At 33.5% G+C, this 16,947-nt stretch overlaps 1 protein-coding gene across 2 annotated transcripts in view; it reads left to right on the top strand.

Annotated features, from left to right (window-relative positions):
- The window catches only part of LOC121734699 (neuroglobin-like), a 114,689-nt gene that overhangs the window by 22,743 nt on the left and 74,999 nt on the right, over nucleotides 1–16,947 (top strand). The window contains exon 2 of one of the 2 annotated variants that reach the window (XM_042125299.1): nucleotides 4,025–4,105. The exons of the other annotated variant lie outside the window; for it this stretch is intronic. The gene's annotated coding sequence lies outside the window, so the exon portion shown is untranslated. The remainder of the gene's footprint in view (nucleotides 1–4,024; nucleotides 4,106–16,947) is intronic. 2 annotated transcript variants of the gene reach the window in all.

Raw genomic sequence — 16,947 nt, 5'->3', positions numbered from 1 at the left:
CTCCTAAAGTAGGGGTTTTATGACAATATTCAATGTCAACATAATGGCAGAGTAGACATAATGATATGTCTATTGTGACAATGGCATATGAATCAGTATTCCATTTACTTTCATTAGAATAAGATACTTACTCGCAAAAACATTTACTTTTCACGGGGAAAACAAAATTTTCTGTATTTACGTCATACCTCGTCCATTATTTTAATACATCAATAACACACCATGCGTAAAAACAGTATCCTGCGGGAACATAATAATATATTTTTTGAAATTAAAAGTATTTTATATCCTTCTACGTCAGAGGTTCCCAAACTTATTTGTCTACTGCCCACTTTGAGAACAAATTATGTTTTAGCGCCCCCATTGTTTCAATTTAAAATGCATCCAGATGAAATAAATCACCCACCAGCCCCAATTTTTTTTCTGGGCTCCGCACCTCTAGACCTTTAGCACCCACAAGGGGTCGATATCGCCCACTTTGGAAAATACTGTTCTACGTGGTCTATCGTCTACTCTATATTATCTATGACTTTCATCAAAATCATCCTAGAAGTTTGTAATTATTATGATTAATCTCCTCCTCCTCCAGTCGTGTTCCTCATGTCTGAGGGTCGTGACCTCCCCCTTCCATGACCTTCCTTCTAATGGTCTTACGCCAGCTGTTCCTATCCTCGGCCACTCGAAGAGCGTCGTAGACGGTGGACTCAAGTGTGGTGCGGATTTGATCGGACCAACGCATGTGACTGCGACCTCGTGGTCTTTTTCCCTCAATCTTGCCAGTTACCATCAGTTTTTCAAGATTGTCTCCTTTTTTTCTGGCTATGTGTCCGAAATATTCTAAAATGCGTTTGAGGCAGATGGTAGAGAGCCTTGTTTTTATATTTAGTTGAGCCAGAATGGATGCGTTGGTTCTCAATGCAGTCCATGGAATTCGGAGCATTTTTCTCCAGCACCACATCTCGAAGGCGTCGATACGTCTGCGGTCTGCAGACTTCAGAGTCCATGTCTCGGATCCATAAAGAAAGATGGAGAATATGAGCATGTGCACAAGTTTCGTCTTGGTTCTTAGCGAAATCTTCCTGTCACGCCAGGTTTTATGCATTTGAGACATGGCACTCTTAGCCATCCCAATTCTCCTACGTATGTCTGGTTCACAGGAGTCGTTGTTGATTAATCTATTACTCTATGACATTATAATATCGGAATACTACTTTGATGTTCAATAGGTGCGGATGATATTGAAGTATATCAAAGTTGGATTAAAGGTGCTTTACTTTTGTATGAATATCCGTATTCTCTAAGACCGTTATCACTTTGCTCTGGCAGTCCAAATCTTTTTCGTACTCGCAGCTGGGAACTCCTGTTGCCATCAGCAGCTCCGCTCGTTTATTTTGACAGTAACCAAACCGATTGCTAAAGTGTTTAAAAACTAATTGAAGTTCAGTTAAATTTAACCGCTAACCGCAGAATAAATTTGCACGTTAACTATTAATTAAAATCTCGTTCATTTAAATTAATTATATCTTATATCTTTTTCTTTTTTATATTTTTATTATATATATATTATATATATATATATATATATATATATATATATATATATATATATATATATATATATATATATATATATATATATATATATATATATATATATATATATATATATATATATATATATATATACATATACATCAAGGTCAAACAGCTAGTATTAATTAAAATGTCATTTGTACTAATACTTTTACTATAGTAAAATCTATACTAATATTATAAATGCGAAAGTGTGTCTGTTTGTCTGTCTGTCCGTCTGTCTGTCTGTCTGTAACCTCTACACGCCCAAACCGCTGAACCGATTTTGCTGAAATTTGGCATGGAGATACTTTGAGTCCCGAGAAAGGACATAGGATACTTTTTATCCCGGAAAAATGTACGGTTCCCGTGCGATAAACTAATGTTGGTGCAACGGAGTTTCGGGCGTCATCTTGTACGAAATATATACGTTTTCTGTGACCCAAAAATACTCCATTCCAAATTACATCATAGTCTGTTTAGGTTTTTTAGCATATATGTCGGCACACAATCTCGTTTTTATAATACTAGTGTGGAAGCTACTTTTTATTAAAGACTAGATGACGCCCGCTCCGTTGCGCCAAAAATCTTGCGGAAACCATAAATTTTTTCGGGATGAAAAGTATCAATATATTTTTTCGGGACTCAAAGTATCTCCATATCTTCAGCTAAATCGGTTCAGCGGTTTTGGATTTTAATAGAGCTGTATCATGGTAGCAGTAATTAAAAGTAATTTACTCCTAAACTATTTACGTAATAACAGTTTGAGACGTTTATAATTTCAAACAATAGTCGCTTTTACTGTGGGAAGAGTTATTGTAGCGTATATCAAGATTTGACTGTCGGCGATGTATAATTAAGATCCTCTGTTAATTGCTCTATGATACAGTTTTGTTGGTTAGTTAGTAACACAAGGTAAAGCGAGGTAGGTTAATTTTCTAAGATAGGGATTCAGTATTGATTTTTATTCATTAAGTTACACGTTTTATTTTAACTAGCTATTTGACCGAGCTTTGGTCGGTATTTGAGAAAACACGAATAAAATAACGTTTTCTAAAAATGATTCCTAGCTAGATCGATTTATCGCCCCCGAAACCCCCCACCCCTCGTAAATAATCTTATATCTTTAATATACCGTACTTAATATATTTCTCAGTGTACTATTGTTCTGTAATGTGATAATATTTGGCTAGACTAGTTATATAATGTGAAGCGTACATAATACAACATTACTAAATTTCATGAAAATCGTATATATATATATATATATATATATATATATATATATATATATATATATATATATATATATATATATATATATATATATATATAAGAATTGCTCGTTTAAAGATATAAGATTACGAATAAAAGTGGATAAAGCTAGCAGAGCTAACGACTCTATGATTTAGTTTTTAATTTACGTCCAAAGTTTTAATATATTGTAATTAGAAGGGGTCTCGGCAAATTTATATGACGCGTGTGTATTTTATTAATTAAAATTGTTGTTGCAGCGTTTATTGTTTTATGCAATGTCAAACAACATAATTTTATTTTTTTAATTGTGTTATTTTAGGCTAGGCAGGTTCTCTGGTTGGTTGGTCTGGTTCCTTAAGCGATGAGTGGAACACCATGGGGTTTTAGTGGGTAGGCAGAGGAGTCCCACATACCCCGGCCGATATCCCGAATTAGCCGGGGATGCTTAAAGCATTTCCCCATGTTACAAAAAAGGCTAAAAGGTTCTGGTACCGTCAGAAAAATTGATTCAAAAAGTGCGGACCTGCGTTACTTTGTCATGTTATGTCAAGTGTATCATGTCATCATATCGATGGCCCCAAGGAAAAAAGTGCAAGAGCTCTTACCCAAAAAAATTACATATATAAGTCATATGCGAAAAAAAATTATACTGAGAAATTTTGCTATGAAAATGAGGTCAGAAAAAAGAATTATTATACAGAAGCAATACTTCTGTTTGAAAAAAGTTTTGGATTTTTATTAAGTATTACATATACTTATGTATGAATAATTCATTTGGTAAAATAAATTTAGACTGAGAAATTATGCCGTTCAATATATAAACAGATTTGTACTTTTAGGTATAAATAACTGACTTCTTAGTGATTTTTTTTTGGATTTTAATATATTAAATTTGGCTCATACTATTCTATAACCCAGCAAAGTTTCATCAACTGAGGAATTATTCCCGGGTCCCCATACAAAGAAGCGGTTCATTTCCTACACTTATTAGCATTATGTCCATGTTTTTTACACTTTTTGTGCGTTTTTGCTTAAGTTAGCAATCGTGTTTTTACAAAAAACCACCAATATAACGTTACAATAACAAGGGACAAAAAAATGGCTGTACAAATTGTCAACTCCATACTACTGTATAATTTTGGACTTCATAACCCTAATGTATGGAACTATGGAGTGACGCATCTGTGCGTTTCAGGTTAATCTTCGTTATCACCGCAGTCGCGTCTGGCGGTCGCTCGGTCGCCGTCGCGTTAGTGGCCAGTGTTATTTGCTAGCGGTGAGTTTGAATTTGGAATTTTATATTTTTTTATTAGCCATAAAGGTCACAGTGTATTTTGCCAGTGCCAACAATGTTATAAAAGTTTTTGAATAAATTGTATTGTTATTTGTTCCATATTTGAATTGCAATTTCGGATTTCTGTAATATTTGGTAGAGTAAAATATCAGAATTTCTAAAAGTTATGAATTGAAATAAGTAATTTGATTTTATTGAATTCAAAATTCGAGTATTTCTTAGTTATTTTCCGAACCGGTGGTAGGCCCCAGTAGCATCAACGTTCGGAAAGTGTTTGAAAAAAACTTATTCTGAATAAAAAAAATTAACTTGGACTCTACGTTACAATTTTTTACGAAAAATATACACTTCGGTTTAAATAAAATACATCAACTATAGTATAATAATTACTCATACTTAAATTCCTAGCAGTGTTAAATACAGTAGGTAAGGGGACATACAGCCTTCGCTTACGTCTCCTAGGGGACTATAATTAAGTCCCCTCGTTCCCTCATCATCATCATTCCCGGGGGACATATTTAGTTATCAACGTAAGTGTTTTATGCTGATGAAAAGCCCACGCAAGCCTCAAGTTACAAATTAAGCCATCCTCTATTCTGTTTTATCTTCCAAGTAATTTAGCTTTTAATCTCCCTGTCCTTGGGTAACGGTTATATTATGAATTTAAACCTAAATTATATTTTTATTTTGATATTTTCCACGATTTCCTAAGGCAAGAAAACCGCGGTTACCGTACACCTTTACGAAATAAACAATCGAGTGCCTATTCGACGTGTGATGAAAAAAAAACAGTCGAGAAGTTTAAAAGTCCTTGTTCTTGTATAGTTCTCTTGTTCGATCAAATATTTGATCGAAGGTTCGCTTGTTTTAAAGTATAAACAACTAAGTACACACAAAGGAGCCTTTTTTATTTTATATGCCTTTTTATGATATTAAATATTTTAATAGAATATTATAAATTGATTTTTATGAATTAATAATCGAGCATCAAAAGTCTGTGATCTTTTTTATGAAAGTTCTATTTTGTGTCGTCATGAAATCATTTAAAAGACGAATCCCACTATCTCGTGAAGCACTTAAGGTTAGTGGCAGACCCTCGACCTTACAGACGAGGGCCCTTATTAGTATGTAGTGCTATGTCAGAGGACTCAGCTATTGAAAGAAAAGGTCTCAGATATTGTAACATCCAAGAAAAGGTTGTTATACTTTACGTTCGGTTATAAGGTTATTTTTTACATGTAGGTAGCTGCCTGCCACTTTTTATAATTTTTAGGTGTTTGGTAATTGAAATTTTGTTAAGAGTTCCATCTACTATGTCTGTCAGTCTTCTCTTCTAAACACTTCTAAACCACTATATATATATATATATATATATATATATATATATATATATATATATATATATATATATATATATATATATATATATATATATATATATATATATATATAGAAGTAAAATAACATTAAGCAAATTGACGTCATTGTGTTTTTAATTAAGAATTAAATTTAATGACCTGTACAACAATATACACCATGTAACAAAAATAAGTGATAATACTTTACGGTCTCTACATGTTCCTTGAAGAGAGTTCACTGTGAAAGTAGCAGCGCTGAAAGACGAAATTTTTTTTTTCACTTTTGTATGGAGAACCTCGTGACGCTCGGGCCCTTGCCCATATAAAAATTGAAAAAAAAAATCGTCTTTCAGCGCTGCTACTTTCACAGTGACCTCTCTACAAGGAACACGTACACACCCTAAAGTATTATCACTTATTTTTGTTACACACTGTATATTTACTGTCAGAAGGTATTACGTATTACGTTTTGACAAAAAATAATAATATTAAATTATCTACTCGCGTAAATCATGCATCATCACTCTTAATGTCAAAATGGCAGGCCTCAATCATTATTTAAATTTGACATTCGTAATCATGACTCATTGCTAAACAAGTAGATGTTGGACATGAAAAACTTGCCACTAAGCCCGGCCGCACATTGTCCAAATTCTGAGAAACATTTGAATTTCGCCGGATCGCCACCCCGCACACTATCCGAAATATTCGTCCGGCGAGTTCGAGCTCACTCGGCTCAGTACAAAATGTAAGAGACAGCGCGGACGTTCAACTGTTTCTGATCAAAAATTTCGGACAATGTGCGGCCGGGCTAAACGTTTGGCAAAAATTTAAAAATGTAGTATTATGACAACGCGAAACTCATTACGCGCGAAAATTGCACTATTATGTCAGTATCATACTTTATATGTCAAAATGGCGCCAAATACTACCTCCATGGCCCCATTTTTTCTATGCCCTATCTATTATACCTATGTCTCTGGTCCCTGGCTTTATGACAAGAATTCAGCCTCAGATAATATTCTTACAAGTATATTACTTTTTCTGGTCGGATGACTTCTTTATTACAATTCGTTGAATATCTCCAGGCGTTCACATTTTGTTAGTAGTTTATTACTTCAAGTTAGTTTTCAACTTAGGTTATGAAGAAAACATGATGAAAATCTATAATACGAGTATTATAAAGCGGAAAAGTTTGTTTGTCTAATCTCGGGAACTACTTGTCCGATTTGAAAAACTCTTTCAGTGCTAGATAGCCCATTTATCGAGGAAGGCTATCCATACTAATATTATAAATGCGAAAGTGTGTCTGTCTGTCTGTCCGTCTGTCTGTCTTTCTGTCTGTCTGTTACCTCTTCACGCCCAAACCGCTGAACCGATTTTGCTGAAATTTGGCATGGAGATACTTTGAGTCCGGGAAAGCCATCTAGTAGGCTATAATTTATCACGCTAAGACTAATAGGAGCGAAGAAATAGAGGAAAATGTGGAAAAAAGGGGGAAAATAATTTGAACGGGCTTATTTGAACGCTCTATTCTCAGGAACTACTGGTCCGATTTGAAAAATTCTTTCAGTGTTAGATAGCCCATCTATCGAGAAAAGCTAAATATATTTTATTACGCAAAGACTAATAATAGCGAAGAAATAGAGGAAAATTTGGAAAAGACGAGGGGAAATTTTTCTGTTATTTTTCTGTTATTTGACACAGATAAGAAGTACCCCACGTGAAGGATCATAGGCTATTTTTGGGGACTAATTTGTCTGCGAAATATCTAATTTACGTGGGTGAAGCCGCGCGGAACGTCTAGTTAATAATAAAATACAACTTTTTTGTGGGTGGATCAGGATTCAGGACTAATGGTCAATTCAAATCGCAAAGCAACACGTAGATGCATTTCTAAATTTAAATCTGGGGGCACGGGAGTGCCCCCGCCAAGATGAGCCAAGAGAAGCGCGCAAGGGCACTACCTACCTTTTCTCGAAACGTTTCGTCGTATTTTTGAACCCTCGTAACTTTGGTTTGAATAATACCAGTGTTTAACTGGAAACTAAATGTATAAAAAACTAAAGATAAAAACCACGTCTTGATGCAAACCGATATATTCTCGTAATAATTCACAATTTTTCTGACAACCACTTTTTACGTCTGTGCTGACAACATCAAAATATCTTACAAAGTCAAATATAGATTTTTAAACATAACCAGCCAGAGTTATACATAGCCCCCCCCCAAAGACGACAGTCTTTAACTATAATATAAGAAAAGGATAGCACTCTAAGATAAATAGCAACTAAAGATAATATACTCGTAACAATTAACTTAACATAACATTTCCCACAGGTGAAAATGATGACATAAATATTAAAATATAGTAATTAAGTGGACTGTATCTCAATCAAAATATGGTCGCTTACTTCTTATCATAAGTTTAACAACATAATATACATTAACAAGACTTATAACAGTAGCATAACAATAAATAAAATTAACTTTAAACATATTGAAATTACAAAAAAATAAAACAATTAGACTCACAATCAGACATAGTACAACCAATTACTAGTTATCATATCTATACTAATATTATAATTCTGCAGAGTTTGTTATAATATATAGGTTTATATATAGTGAGAACAAAATTTATTATAATATTTCAATGAAATAATTTATATTATTCAACAGTTGATAATACACAAATTTTTGATACCGATCGCTTTAAACACACGTATCCTTACATTTTACTGTTCCCATCCATGTAAAGGTCATTAATTGTTACTCTTTCGGCCGCTAGTAGATATTTACCACCTTCGTCTATTGCTAATAGCATCAATGTCTTAATAAATTCTGTATTTAAATAAGAATCTTCCTCTAAACAACGTTCCAATAAAACAAATCTTTTAAGTGCTATATTCCGCGATTGGCTGTAAAGGCAATTCTGTATATTGTCAGTCTTAAAGGGTTTTTCAACAATGTACCGACCGTTCTCATCGCGACTTGTAGTAGCTGTAAATCTATCTTCACATCGTTGCTCCCCTTCGGATAAAATTGCTTTAGTAAGATTGGGTTCATTTTGTAATTCCCAAAAAGATTGAATGAGCTCATCAACGCAAACATGCATGCTAGTTGAAAAATCTCCTATTGATTGCTTTTTATTGCTCCCAGTTACTATCCAACCGAATATAGTATTTTGTAGGACTAAAGATCCTGAAGGGCCCTTGCATAAACCTTCCTTTAAAATTAATCCATAAACATCCGCTCCTAACAGAAGATCAACTTTATTAGGTTTGTAAAATTCCGGATCAGCCATATTGACATTATTCAGAACCGGCCATGGTTCAATTATTACTCTCCTAGGTGGCAATAAGCCTGTTAATTTGTCTAAGACAAACGCTTCGACTTTGACTGTACTATCAGCTGAATAAAGATTAAGCTCGGTTTTCGACTTCACTATAACAGATGGAACGCCTCCTACTCCTGATATGTTTTCTTTAACCACTGATCTCTTCAAGCTAAGTAATTGAACAGCTGCCTCTGACACAAATGATATATGTGATGCTGGATCAATCAGAGCCCGTAATTGTAAAATCCTTCCTGTCTTGGACTTCACATTAACGATCGCCGTAGCTAATAATGAATAGTAACCTACGTTATTTTGAGATAAAAAACTATTTGTTGAATGCTCCTCCCTATCATTTAACAGTTGCGATGCAATATTCGTGTTCGGACTATTACTATTACCTGATAGATTCATACGATCATCGTTAATAAAATGCAAGAGTGAATGGTGCTGCTTATTGCAAAATCGACATCGATTTGAACTCAGACATCTTTTTGCAATATGATTATTGGCTAAACAGTTAAAGCACAATTTATTGTCTTGGACAAAGTTACGCTTGTGGGCGATTGACAACCTTACGAATTCTTGACAGCTACTTATTTTGTGATCATTTTGTTTACAAAAGCAACAAGGAATCTTGTAGGAGTGTAAGGAGTGTACTACTTCACCAGGCCTAATTTTACTATTATTTATTTGAAATTTAGGTACATAATTTGGCATATTTGTTTCTAGATATTCAAGTGCGTGGAATCTATGTAACAAAAAATCTTTGAATTGGTCTAAAGTAGCTAATCTATTAAATTTGGTAAACTCACTTACCCGTGCCTCCCACAGTTTCCTTGACTCCCTATCGAGTTTCATACTTACTACGTATATAACAATTATGTCCCACGTGCTTGTATCAATACCTAAATTTGTGAGACAGTGCAACATGTTAGTAATATTATCTAATAATTGTTTAACAGCCATAGCTGACTCTGTTGGAAGGTCCTGTTGATTAAAAAAATCTCTAAGTATACAATTGGCTAAGAAATGTTTATTGTTATACCTCCCTTCTAACAAAGTCCAGCACCGGTCGTAATTATCATTAGTAATAGGTAAATGAACTATAAGTTGCGCAGCTTCTCCGATGAGATGGGCCTTCAGGTACTGCAGCTTTTGAACTTTGTCTATTGCCATGTTGTTGTGGATCAGTGATATAAACAAATCCCGGAAGCTGAGCCATTCAGTATAGACACCTGAAAAAATTGGTATACTAATCTGTGGCAACTTTACAAACGAATTGGCCTGTTTAGAATTTCCAGCACAGTCTTCTTCCATGGTTTTATCGCTATATACTGTCGCAAATTCCTGTAATTGGTGTTGTAATTCCGATTTGAATTCCAAAAAAAATTCTTCCATCTCGGAGTAAGTATCGTCCGAAAAATATGCCAATATCTGTTCCTTGCCGCGTACTGATATAATTTGTAAATGATTATCATTAAATTTTTGCCATTTTGTCTCTAGAGCTTGCACTCTTGTTTCTACATACGCTTTTGTAATCCTTTCCTTGGAACATTTTTTGAAGTTTATTTTCAATTTTAAAAGTTGCCCTTTCAGTTCTTCCTGAATGCTTAATAATGTATCCATAGGTACTGATAATATTTCTATCCGGCTCTAATCCGACCAAATGTTTAACTGGAAACTAAATGTATAAAAAACTAAAGATAAAAACCACGTCTTGATGCAAACCGATATATTCTCGTAATAATTCACAATTTTTCTGACAACCACTTTTTACGTCTGTGCTGACAACATCAAAATATCTTACAAAGTCAAATATAGATTTTTAAACATAACCAGCCAGAGTTATACAACCAGATAGGTGAAATTTTTAAGATATAATGACATGGGTATAGTTATTAAATGTGCAAAGTTTGAATATCGTAGCTATTATACTTAGGATTTTATAGGTGTTCAAAAACCCACCATTTGGTCACTGACTCACCGATCATCAAAACTGTTAGGGTACTTCCTGAAGTCTTAGAAAGCTGAAATTTGGTATGTAACATAATATTAGTACTGAAACAACAAAAAAATTATCAAACCCAACTTAACCTATCCGTACCATTTTAGAGCATAATTAGGCAAAAATTTATGTTTTTTGTATGGGAGCCCTCCTTAATTTTTTATTTCATTTTAATATTATTATTAAATATTAAAGTAGATATATAACTTAGGACTTTGAGAAAAATTCAAGTACCTACCTGTTGCCAATATTCATATAGAGCAAATAAGGCCAAAAAAATCACGTTTGTTGTATGGGAGCCCCCCTTAAATATTAATTTTATTTAGTTTTTGTATTTTTTATTACAGCGGCAACAGATATACATAATCTGTGAAAATTTCAACTCTCTAGCTATTACCGTTCGTGAGTTACAGCCTGGAGACGGATAACGAAGTCTTAGTAGTAGAGTCCCATTTTTACCCTCTGGGTATGGAAACCTAAAAGAAATACACCCAAAAAAAATACAGCCAAGTGCGAGTCGGTCTCGCGCACGAAGGGTTCCGTACTTTAAACTGTTATAATATATATTAAAGTACGTATATATATTATATAGCCTTGAGACAGACAGACGGACAGACATTGAAGTCTCAGTAATAGGGTCCCGTTTTTACCCTATGGGTACGGAACCCTAAAAAATGAACTAAAAGAAAAAACAACGTAAACCAGCTTACAAAAAGAAATGAAATCCCACCAAAAACATTTTCATGTAAAAATGTTGCCAAGATGAGAACATAATAATATTATAGTTCGCCGTGTCAAAAAGTAGTGAGATCTCATGTAGAGCCAAGTTTCTAACCTTACATACTCAGCCCTAAATCTAAAAACCTTAATTTTACACTAAAGCGCGGCAAAATATTTGATAATAATATTATAAATGTGTCAGTTTTTAGAGTTTTTAGATTCTCCTCGTGCGGCTGACACATTATATTATTATCAAATATTTTGCCGCGCTTTAGTGTAAAATTAAGGTTTTTAGATTTAGGGCTGAGTATGTAAGGTTAGAAACTTGGCTCTACATGAGATCTCACTACTTTTTGACACGGCGAACTATAATATTATTATGTTCTCATCTTGGCAACATTTTTACATGAAAATGTTTTTGGTGGGATTTAATTGACAGATTTCAATTGTGTGAGACGTCTTACAAATATGTCAATTCAATACTTTAGAAATGCATGATCTACACGTCGCGTTGCGGTCTGAATTGACCCTAAGGCTGAAATTACTGAAATACTTTCTTACGAGTACGTGCGAGTCGAACGAACGGAGTCTAGAATTAATAAGAAAGGTTTTTCCAGATAGGGAACGTACAGGAACTATATACTAACATGGTAGCTGCATGTCATTTAAATAATTAAGTGCAAACTGCAACTTTCGGATTGGCAAAACCAGTCCGTGCACCATCGTTACGCCAGTACCTAAAAAGTTTTGGGTAAAGGTTTATTTAATAAAGAACAAAAAAATCTATATTGAACTTTGCTCAGATTAATTATTTATTCCTCTAGCTACAAATAATCGCTGCTTCTTATTATACCACTAATCTCTCAGGAACTTTCACAGAATAAGGATTTTTTCGTATTGAGCCTAATTAGATGGGATTATGTCCAATTAATACACGATTTTAGTATATTCCTATTATCTTGATTAATTTTGGAAGAATTAATTAACTTCAATTTATAATAAAGCTAGAAAAGTATTCTGGATATTTTATTAATTGTCGCTGTTGAGCATTAGTGTCTTAACCCACATTTTTTTGTTGGTAAATTTTGAATGCAGTCTTGTTCTTTAATCTTCTAAAGAACATAACTGCATTCATAACTCAATAAGTATTTTTGTGGGTTAGTACACTAATGCTTAACAGCGTCCAATTTATTTATTATACGATTTGGTCCATTAGGTAGGATAAAAGGAAGTAATAGAAACGAAACACAACCATCATCAATTCTCATAGCCTTCTACTTTATTAAATTAAATGGTTTTCGGGATAAGACGCTTTATATGAAACCTTTTTATTCTATTCCTTTTTTTTAAACTATAAGTAAGTAAAGTGTACTTCACAGATGGTTTTCAAAAATGGAATAAGTCACGGTTGATTTGACATATTATGTTGTCATCCATGTCATCGAAAGTAGGCGGAGAAGAAAAAAAATAGATGTCACTCAAAATTACGCCAGCTCTAATTCAAGGACATTCGAGCGCCTTTGCATTACGAAAAAAAGGATTTCATACTTTGATTTGATGGTCCTAAAATATGGATTGTTCTATTTGTATTGTTCTAATTTCACTCATAAATTATATAACTATCAACCTACCAATATACAAAAAATCTGCTGGTTAAGGTTCCGTTTTAGGGTATCGTAGTCAAACAAGTTTTGTTGATTACAGAAGCCTAAAACGGAACCCTAATCTACATCAAATCAAAGTATGAAATCTCTTTTAGCTACTAATTTCAAAAAATTTCGCAGATAAAAATGTTCTTTGTCCTATCAAAATGAAGCTACTCACAAAAAATTGTTTTAGAGCTCCCTGACTATATTATCTTTTTAAGCATTTAAAACATTTCAAGCACGTATGAATAATTTAAAAGGTTTATGTACAAAGATTGAACTGAAAAATTGAAATCAATAGAATCAAATTGTTTGCGAAGCTGAGTGAAAATGGACAAAAGAGAAAATTTATGCATTTTATTCGGTTTTTTATATTTTTGCGCATTTTTATTTAGAAAAGCGAGCTTTTCTTATTCAAAACATTCAGTGCAAGTTCGGCTTGAAAAGTGTATATTTTAGGTCGAGGTTTGAGGTCTGTGTGAAACCGCGTACGTCTCGAGTGATACTTCTCTTGAGTCATATTTAAGCTCTTGCTCGTTTCTGTAGTGTTAAAATGTTTTTAAGACTATTTTGTTATTCTTTTTTAAAACTTTTAAATAAATAAATTACCGTATACAATTTACTGTAAAACTATTTCAAATAGTGTATTCTCTACTTTATTAAGGAGAGAAATTAATGATTATTATTATTAAATAATGTACTTTTTGACGCCATTGGAAATTTTTCAAAAATAGAAATATACAAAACTTTCTGAAAACATGTAACATTGAACATTTTCAGGAACTTCTGTTTTCAATTTCTGAAACTTTGTCTTCATGAATAAGAAATTTTTCAGTTTAACCATCTTCTTTTTTTAAAATAAATGGAATCTTATTTAGCAAAGGTATATAATGTCAATCTTTTCATTCGATTGAAGCTGACGTGGCTGGTACTGACGACTCGAAGTGAATTTATGTAAAAGGGGAAACAGGTAGAGGGGAAAATGGGGAAGCGGTGAGGTGAGGTATGAAGCCCAGGGAAGAACAATATTTAGCTGAGTATTCCACTTCACCTAGCCAATATATATATCGCAAGATGTAATAGCCTCTAATGCAAGATGTAATAGCCTCTAATTAAAAGTGCAATAACCGTGATTCAATATTTAATCCATGTTTATATTATATATGTATGATTGTAACTTTTGTTGGCTGTTCATAGCAAATAAATAAATAAATATTATGGTATCGACATTTTACATTAATCCAATTGACTACTACAAGTACAATACAGACAATAATATTTTTTGGTTAGAGTTTTATTTTTTACTACATGACCCTTCTAATATTCATATAGAGAGGTAACTGGTAAGTGATACGAAGTACCTTCCCTGCACATCCACGAATATTTCAAGACTAAAATTAGCCAAATTGGTTCAACGTTTTAGAGTGTTAGCGAGACCAACAAAATTTAAAATTTATTTTTATTTATAAACTTCAATAGTAGTTTATGTCCATATTCCATAAGACGTATGTCTTATTGTATTAATATCATTTGTGTCCATGAATATTAGAAGACACGGGGTCATGTAGTAAAAAATTTAACTCTGACCAAAAAATATTATTGTCTCTTGAAAAAATATCATAACTTTTTAGGGTTCCGTAAACAAAGGGTGCCTAAGACTTCAATGTCTGTCCGTCTATATGTATGTCTCCAGGCTGTAACTCAAGAACCGCTATAGTTAGACTTCTGAAATTTTCATAGATTGTGTATATCTGTTGCCGCTATAACAGCAAATACTAAAAACAAAATAAATATTTAAGGGGGGCTCCCATACAACAAACGTGATTTTTTTGCTCGATATCAACAACTGCAACACGCACTTCAAATATTCAAGAAATACTCAGTTGTATTTGTACTTTAATAATCAATACGCTCATTTTGGGTAACTTTGAATTGCGGTTTAACTTACATTTAACTTACTGAACAATACATTATTGTATTGTTCAAAGTTAAATTGCAATTCAAAGTTACCCAAAATGACTGTAATAAAATTGAAATAAATTAAATAATTAAGGGGGCTCCCATACAAAAAACACAATTTTTCAGCTGATTTTTGCTCAATTGTGGTACGAAACGCTTCGTGCGCGAGTCTAACTCGCACTTGGCCGATTGTTTTTCAAAGTTTTTCTTGTGTAACGATAAAGACGTTTATAATATCTTATCTATAAGATTCATTTCCACAGAGCATATTTACTGTGTCTATGTCAAGTACACTGAAATGAGGGCAGCGGTTAGCATTCCGTTGATAGAGAAATTTGTACTCTACGATAATGGGTTAGAGTTTATATTTGTTTGTGCTTAATTTTACGAGAGTTTTATATGAAGCTGTGGGATAGTTAAAAAGATTTATACCTGGATAATAAAGTCTGGAGTATTTGAGCATACTTCATGTGTGAGAATGGTATGAGTAGGCGAAATCAGTTAATCTGCTATTTATATTCACTATCACCTTGGGCGTAGTTTCGATGCAGTTTCGGTAACAACGAAAAAATTATGCCAGATGGTTTCCAGACTTCAGCACGGTGTTTGTGTGCGTGCAACTAGACGTATGCGAATTGTAATTGAAGAAGTTGATTAAAAATGTTATGCAATACTTATACCGCAGCATTTCCCGAGTGTCATACGTTTTTTTTTCAGTATTGATTTGTAGTTTTTTTTCTGATACGTATTCTATCCAAAAAAATGTTAATAAAGTCCCAACTAATAATTTCCACACAACGCCCCGACAGCGGTCGCTGACCCTAATATTATGAAAATCGATAGAAAAGTTTCATAGGGCGAGCTATTGCTGTACTCATTTCACATACCAGAATACGCTGTGTGTTACAATTACACAATAAAATATGTACGGTATTATAAAAACTCAATTTTTCCAATTAATTTAATTTGTAAAGTAAATGGGTGATTTTAAACTCAGAAATGAAAAGGATATGCTGATTTTTTACTTTTCGTTTATGTTTCTTTTGAATTACCTAGATAATAAAGTTTTCTCAAATATCAAATTTTGTAGTATGGGAGAACTTACGTTTCCTTATATATTTCGTAGTAAGAAGTCATAAGAATTTTGCATACTATTTTCTAAAACCTAAAATTAGTTTTACTACATTATAAATTACAATTTATATCTAGAAGCAATTACTTAGTAAAGCTGTTATTAATATCTACCTGTAATTCTAGACTAAGAAATACCTAGCTTTCATTGTGCGATGTTATTTTAGCTGGTGAATCATAATGGATTATATTATTGGATGAAAATTGAATTGAAATCGAGTGGTTTCAGATGGTTACGGTCGATTTACACGGGTGACTAACGGGTCGATTTTAGTCACCCGGCAAGTCACCAGTCGACAGTAGTATTCGCAGCAAGCGATCGCTTGCGACTGATCGTTTGTACGGTCGATTTTAGTCACCAGCCGCATGCGGCCATTGGCCCCACGACTTTGGGGCTTGCGACTTTAGCCGCATGCGGCGTAATCGAATTGCCATTTACACGGTCGATTCTCGCCGTGCGGCTTAAGTCGTGCGGCTTTAGTCACCCGTGTAAATCGGCCATAATGGGTAAAATCACGTATTAAAATAATCCAATATTGAAATACCAGGAGCCGTAGCCAAAGTCCCTTTCGTTAAAAACGATGACGAAATTCGTTATTAAAATGTATGAGATTTGACATTAGTCTTCGCAAGCGAAATGTCATTTAGCGATGACTTATGTCAAA

This window comes from Aricia agestis, chromosome 16 (genome assembly GCF_905147365.1).
Source record: "Aricia agestis chromosome 16, ilAriAges1.1, whole genome shotgun sequence".
Lineage (NCBI taxonomy): Eukaryota > Metazoa > Arthropoda > Insecta > Lepidoptera > Lycaenidae > Aricia > Aricia agestis.
Note: the sequence above shows the minus strand (reverse complement) of the source record. Positions and strands in the feature narration are given on the sequence as shown.